Source organism: Mustela nigripes, chromosome X, assembly GCF_022355385.1.
Source record: "Mustela nigripes isolate SB6536 chromosome X, MUSNIG.SB6536, whole genome shotgun sequence".
Classification (NCBI taxonomy): Eukaryota; Metazoa; Chordata; class Mammalia; order Carnivora; family Mustelidae; genus Mustela; species Mustela nigripes.
Window position 1 is genome coordinate 30,295,068 of NC_081575.1, and position 7,313 is coordinate 30,302,380.

The window sequence follows — 7,313 nt, forward strand, 5'->3', positions numbered from 1 at the left end:
TGGTTTTCTTTGCATAAAGACCTTAAGCCTACTATGTGGTTACTGAGCTTGCCTTCTGGAACATCAGCTAAGTCTGAGCCTTCGCGAGCCCACCCCCACCATTCTTCTCAGGTCTGCCCTCACCCCATGGTCTTCTTTCTCCCTTCCAACTTGCTCACCTGTCTTTATCTCCATGTGCATCAAGAGTGCTCTCCTACTTGAGATTCACTGTGAGAACACCACAGCCTGTGGTCCTTCTGGGGGCGGGGGCGGGAGGGACGGATTGCATTTTGGCAGCTGAGGGGACCTAGCTGGTCCCTACCCCACACAGGAGAAAGGAGACCCTACCCTAAAGGAAGGAGGCAGTTCTGGTTCAGCACATGAGGGGAGGGACAGGCATCCTAAAATGGTACCATTCAGATTTGAGACCACCTAGGTTTCTAGTTGAACATTGAACATTGTAACATTGAACATTGGGACACTCAGGTTTATGAAACAGGAGGTGTGAAGCCAAACTTGACCAAATTGGGATCCACATTGTGCCATGACTTGTTAGCTGATCTCCATCTTACAGACTGTCACCAGGGAAATGGGAGCCCAGCAGCTGTGGGTGAGTGTGTGCTGGTTGACTCCCAAGGCTGGAGGGCATGTCTGGAGAACTGTTTTTTGGATGATTCCTCTAGAGCCTTCCCTGACTCCTCCATTGGATGAAGTCTGCCCTATCACCGTCTCTTTCAAGGCAGTCCTCTGGGGCCAGACAAGACCTGGGTTCCTAACCTGGTTATACCAAGCCCCTTGGCCTCTCTGAAGCTGGTTCTACACCTTTAAAGAGGTGTTAAACAATAGCACCCTTTTTGTGAGATTTGTTGTGAAAGTGAGAGAAAATACATGCACAGTTCCTGGCCCACAGTAGGTACTTAAAACATGGTAGCCCTCATTGTCATCACCACTGCCGTCATCATCATCAACCTGCTGGCTCTGCTATGCTCCACTGATCTCTCAGCAGTGAATAAGGGGGTGGTGAGGAATGTGCCTTGAACAGGACAACTTGTCCACAAAGACCATGAAAGGAAGCCTTCTCTCCCTTCTTACTCATATGCTCTGCTCCCTTCTTCCCTCAGCCAACAGCTGGCCTAGTTTCCTCTCATTAAAATCTACTCTTAGCTACAATTAAGGTTGTAACAGGGAGTCTGATCTTAAGCCAAAGGAATGAAACTCTAAGGGTGAAGTTAGTACCAACCAGTAAATGGCAAAGATCTGGATGGGAAAGACTCACCTCAGTGCCCCCCGAATCCTAGCCTACTGTACACACATGAAAAAAGTGAGTTGGGGGCGCCTGGGTGGCTCAGTGGGTTAAAGCCTCTGTCTTTGGCTCAGGTCATGATCCCAGGATCCTGGGATCGAGCCCCACATCAGGCTCTCTGCTCAGCAGGGAGCCTGCTTCCTCCTCTCTCTCTGCCTGCTTCTCTGCCTACTTGTGATATCTGTCTGTCAAATAAATAAATAAAATCTTTGATTAAAAAAAAAGTGAGTTGGTTCCGGAAGTATTCTTCGTGAAGTAACATGGTCCCAGTAGGACGCAGTCATTGCCAATGACATGTCATCAGTGGGACTTCCAAGATTCCCTGCTAAGATTTCCCTTTGCTCCTCAGAATTTCCTTAAAGAGTTAATGACCTGTAAACAAATTCATAAATGCAGGCTGGTCTTTCAAAGACCTTTAAGGGGACCCCTTCTCTTACCTCAACTTGTAATTTGTCTAATTTGTATTTTTTATTTATTTTTTAAAGGTTTTATTTATTTATTTGTCAGAGAGAGAGAGAGAGAGAGAGAGCACAGGCAGACAGAATGGCAGGCAGAGGCAGAGGGAGAAGCAGGCTCCCTGCCGAGCAAGGATCCCGATGTGGGACTCGATCCCAGGACGCTGGGATCATGACCTGAGCCGAAGGCAGCCGCTTAACCCACTGAGCCACCCAGGCATCCCTGTCTAATTTGTATTTTTGATTTAAAAAAAAAAAGCCCTTATGGATTCCTTTATCTGCTCTGTCCAGCTTCTGTCCCTTCTATTCAATACATCCTAAGTCTCCCCTCAACCCCAACTCAGAATGTCACCATAGCCACAGGCCTTGTTACTTCCCCCACAAGCCTGAGTTAGAGGTTCCTTGAAAACTTGGGTGGGTGGGGGGAGAGGCAACATCTATTTTAATAGTAATTACGTTTTATCAAATGTTTTCTATGCCACACACTGTGTTTTGTCTCTTTCTTCCTCCCAACTTAAAAACATTTTTGCAATAAGTATAGAGCCACAGGGAGCTGTGAAGATGGCATAGAAAGTTCTCACGCATTATTTGCTTAGTCTGCCCCGGTAGTTAAATCTTAGTTACTATAATACAATATCAAAACCAGGAAACTGGCCCTGGGACCGTGTGTGTGTGTGTGTTTAGCTCTCTGCCATTTCACCATGTGCGTAACTGCCACCACCATGACCAAGGCACAGAACTACAGTGTCACAACGAAATTCTCCCCTGAGCAACTCTGTACAGTCACACCCGCCCTCCGTCCCTCACCCTGGGAAACTGGTCATCTGTTTTCCATTCTCTATCACTTCGTCACTTTGAGAATGTTACATAAATGGAATCATACAGTAGGTAGTCTTTTGAGGTTGGATTCCCGCCCCCTCCCCCCAGCATAATGCCTTTGATGGCCTCCCAAGTCATTGCGTGTATTCATAGTTCAATTTGTTTTCTCACTTATGGGCAGTGCTGTGGTGTCTTGTGTAAGAACCCTCTCGGGGCGCCTGGGTGGCTCAATGGCTTAAGCCTCTGCTTTCAGCTCAGGTCATGATCTCAGGGTCCTGGGATCGAGCCCCGTATCTGGCTCTCTGCTCGGCTGGAAGCCTGCTTCCCTCTCTCTCTCTGCCTGTCTCTGCCTACTTGTGATCTCTCTCTCTGTCAAATAAATAAATAAAATCTTAAAAAAAAAAAAAAAAAGAACTCTCTCAAGCCCTTGGTTCTGGATATTTTCTCCCATGTGTTCTCACCTGCCACTCCGGACAATGGGAACAAACTGAAGCTCCGCAGCCAAAGCTCCCCCCAAATGTCCTGTTGATTCCACTTCGTAAGTGTGTCTGGACTCTTCCACTGGCCTCCGTCTTCCCCGCCCCTTCTTCACCTCCCACCTGAATGACTGTAAGCCGCTTTCCAACTGTCTTCCCATTTCCACTCTTGACTGCCGCCCCAAAGCTAATGCCAACCTGATTCTGTCCCCTGCCAAAGCCCTTCGTGGCGCCTTGAAGTTCTTAGGCTGCAACCTAAATGCCTCTCAGGGACCATGAGGTCCTGCCCACCTGGCCCCTCCTTGCCTTTCTCCCAGAATGCATATATATTTTTTAAAAGATTTTATTCATTTATTTGAGAGACAGAGAGAGAGAAAGAGAGAGCAGGAGCTGGGCAAGAGGCAGACAGAGAAACAGACTCCCCACTGAGCAGGGACCCTGATGCAGGACTTGATCCCAGGACTCTGGGATCATGACCTGAACTGAAGGCAGATGCTTCACGGACTGAGCCATCCAGATGCCCCCCTAAGCCTCTCTCTCCTGACTCCGCTCAGCTTCAAGCCCCGGCCTGCTTTGTGTTCGTTGAAAGTACCCCGCCATGGGGCCTCTGGGCTCCCCCTTGCCGTGTCCTCTGAGAGACAGCCCTTCTGGGCTTCAAATCCTGCCCATCCTTTGGGGTTTTACCTCCTCAGCCCCGAGCCCTGCCTTGACAAAGGGACTTCCTCTCAGTCTCTTCCAAAGTATTCAGCATAACTGTAATGAACTCTTTCTTCATGAAATTCATTCATTCCTGTCACGTCCACTGGTGGAACTGGAAGCTTCCAGAGAGCCCGGGGCTGTCTAGTTGACCCTCAGAGCTCCAGTTGCCGGACAAGTGTCTGCGGTCTGTGGCCACGCTTTGGATTCTTGTCGAGCACAAGAATCAGGGGAAGCAGAACTGACTGGTCCTAAGTTACTGTGACTTTAAAAGACGGGGGAGGGACTTCGGGCGTGGAGGAGGAGATTGCTGAGGGACACACGGACTCCGCTCCAAGGGCTGGGCTGGCCGGCTGTTCAAGGGGCCTCGCCTGCCCCTTTCCTCCCTCTTCAAACCTTCCTTTACAGGGTGAGAGGCCCTGAGAAGGGAGAAGGTTTTTATGAGGTGCTAGGGACCCATTTTTGAGTCTTTTCTGTCTGCAGACTGTTGGCAGTTTGAACGGGACACTTGGATTTCAGGTTTGGCAGCCCTGCCTGGAAAGCATCTGTGGATCCTTATGAAGCAGGGTGTGGCCTCATGGTGAGGGGGGGCCTCTTTGAACCACCCGATCTAAAGGAGTCCCCCCCCCCACGACCCCCTGCGGCTGTAAGTTCCAGAAGGCACAGAGCCTGCCCTGTCCACCGCTGTTCTCCAGGGCCCAACACAGAACGGGCACTTCATAAGTATTTATAAAGTGGGGAAATGGTTAATGAACGAATGAATGAATGAACAAATGAATGGTGAGGCAGGCTGCCAGAAAGGTCCCTGAGTTGCCTGGAAGCCAAGACTGCCTGGCCTGAGCCTTCATACCTCCTGCCTCGCGCCTTCCCTGGGACCTCTGGCCCCTCATCCCAAACAGAAAGCAACATGAGGGCAGGCACAGGGCCCCCCTACCCGGGGGGCCCATCACGGGGCCAGGCACGGAGAGGGGGGTGCTTCAGCACGGGCTTGCTTGCTCCAAAGTCCTCCCCGCAACCCCACTTCCTCTGACTCCCCCATTTAAAACTTCCCAGCCGCTGCGGAGCGCTCTGCTTTCCAAGCTGGCAACCTGCTAAGGGGTGACCGAATCCAAGCATTCCAGTCTTCTCAGAGACCTGGTGTGGGTGGCCGTGGGGAGAAGGGGCCCCTGGGGAAAGCATTCAGACTGGGGAAACGGGGGTGCCTGTGTTGGTTACCCCTCCCTCAGCCTACCTTCCAGAAAGGCCCTGACTTGCTCTCTTCAGTCTCTGAGTTTCTAAGGATACTCTGGGCTTTCAGGGCCAGGGAAGAAGAAAAGTGCCCTCCCTACCCCACTGCTAGTGGTCACGGCTGAGGTGAAGCAGGAAGAGGGGCCCAGGAAGGCCCTGGGGAGCCACCTCACCTGTGAGAGGCACCCTGAAAGTGAGAGAGACCCAAACCCCAAACTGGTTTCTCTGTCTTTAAATAGGTCACCAAAAGCTCAGAGCCTAAAGGGAGGGAAGCCATCGCCCGCCCGGGACAGCCCCCCGCCAGGCCTGCTGTGACAGCAGCTCCCTCAGAAAGCACATTGGCTGGAAAGACATGGTGAGGCCTGGCTGAAATTCCCTCAGGAGAGGCTCTGGTTGGGGCAGGGAAGAGTTACATTTTTTCTGTCTTAGTGTTTCCATTTGGACACCGTCCCTGCTGTGGAAAAGTTTCTGGCTCTGGAGTCTGGCCCCAGCTGTGCCACTGACTCACTCGCTGTGAGTGAGAGCCTTGGGCAGGCCTCAGCCCTGTTTCCCTTCAGCGTTTGCACATGGACAACGGGGAAGCCCCCTGCTCTGCCTGCCTCAGGAGCACGGGGACAAGTAAAGGTGGTAAGGAATAGCAAAGCTCTTGGGCAAAGGGAGACACTTTTCTTCTCTTCAGTCCTCTCTGGTCCCCCAAATGGCAGGGCTGTTCCATGGGCCCTGCCTCTCTGTCCCATGATGTCTCTGAGTGAAACTATTCCCAGGGAAGGGAACTGTTGACATGGGATGCTACCAAGGGCTCTTCAATGTCTCAGCCGAAGACACGGCCAAGGCCTGTGTCCCACGGCGGGGCTGAACCTTTCTTCTCCCCCATTACAGCTGACTCCTGGTTTCAAAGAGTCTGCCATTATCAGCATGAGCAAGCACTTTCCAAGCATCTCCAGGGGCAGGGACTTGGGCTAAGCCCTGGGAATACGGAAGAACATCAGACTGCCTCCAGACATAGTCTCGTCCTCGGACTGGAAGGAATACAGACAGGGAAGAAGGGAGACAAGGAGAAAGACCTTTGGTGTACCGCTTTACAATTTATCATGTGTTTTCACTTTTTCAGTTACTCTTTAAAATTTGTTTACAGGGGATGGGATGGAATCTCAGAGAAGCCAAGCACTTTGTCTGAGGTCACAAAGCCTAGGAAGACCAGGCCTCAGGGTAACCTGATTTTAAATTCAAGGTAATTTCTTCTTGTTGCCCTTCTGTGATCACCAGGAAACCCCTACTGAGGTAGGTAGGAAGTGCAGATATCATCAGTGCCTTTGCTACCCACTAGCACCCTGCCTGGATTATTATAGGAGGGCCCAAGAGAAGAGGAGAAACAGTGGAACAGAGAGGTCTTTTCTTTTTTTAAATAAGTTTTGGAGATTTTTAAAAAAGATTTTATTTATTTATTTGAGAGAGAGTGAGCACATAAGCAGAGGGAGGGGCAGAGGCAGAGGGAGAAGCATGCTCCCCACTGAGCAAGGAGCCTGATGCGGGACTGGATCCCAGGGCCCTGGGATCGTGACCTAAGCCGAAGGCAGATGCCCAACCGACTGAGACACCCAGGTGCCCCCAGGTCTTTTCTTTTGGAACTAAAATTTTTATTTTGCCCTAGGTTCCTATGCAGTTGTAAGATACAGCACACAGAGAGAAGAAGTACCCTTTATCCAAGTTTTCCCAATGGTGGCATCTTGCAAAACTATAGCCCATAGTCACAGCCAGGATGTGGACATCAGTATGGCCAAGGTACAGAATGTCTCCATGCCCGCACATATCCCTCCTCCCTCCGGTTGCATTTTTACAGCCACACCCACTTCCCTCCCACCTCACCCCTCCTCCTCTGCCCTGGCGGACGGCTAATCTGTTCTCCATTCTTCTAATTCTGTCATTTCAAGGTTATCCGAGCAAAATCAGACCATGTAACCTTTGGCTTTTTTCGCTCACGCGAGTTTTCTGGGAGTTCATCTGGGCTGTTGAATGGGTCAAGACTTCATTCCTTTTTGCTGCTGAGGGGTTTTCTGTGGTATGGACATATGCTGAACCTGTGGGAGGACATCTGGGCCCATTCTGGCTTTTGGCTCTTATGAATAAAGCTGCTGCAAACATTTGCGGACAGGTGTTTGTGTGGACATAAGTTTTCATTCCTCTGGGATGTGTGCCCAAGAGTAGAACTGCTGGATCATACGAAACTGAAGCCATCAGCTTCAGTCATCCCAATGGTCCCGGCTGCCTGAGGTATGAGGTGCTGAGACGGATGCATAGAGAGGCAGGTGGGAGGCCCCCACACATGGCCTGGACCTTACTACCTCAACTGGATCATGC

At 50.8% G+C, this 7,313-nt stretch overlaps 1 long non-coding RNA gene across 2 annotated transcripts; it reads left to right on the forward strand.

Moving 5' to 3' along the window:
• The first annotated feature begins 5,401 nt into the window (after positions 1-5,401).
• LOC132007520 (uncharacterized) lies at positions 5,402-7,081 on the forward strand. Of its 2 annotated transcripts, none has more exons than XR_009401384.1 (4): positions 5,402-5,582; positions 5,835-6,186; positions 6,607-6,737; positions 6,887-7,081. It is a non-coding gene; the product is annotated as an uncharacterized LOC132007520 (long non-coding RNA). The 2 variants fall into 2 exon arrangements; XR_009401385.1 differs by having other exon boundaries at positions 5,405-5,582; positions 6,091-6,186.
• Positions 7,082-7,313: the final 232 nt, after the last annotated feature.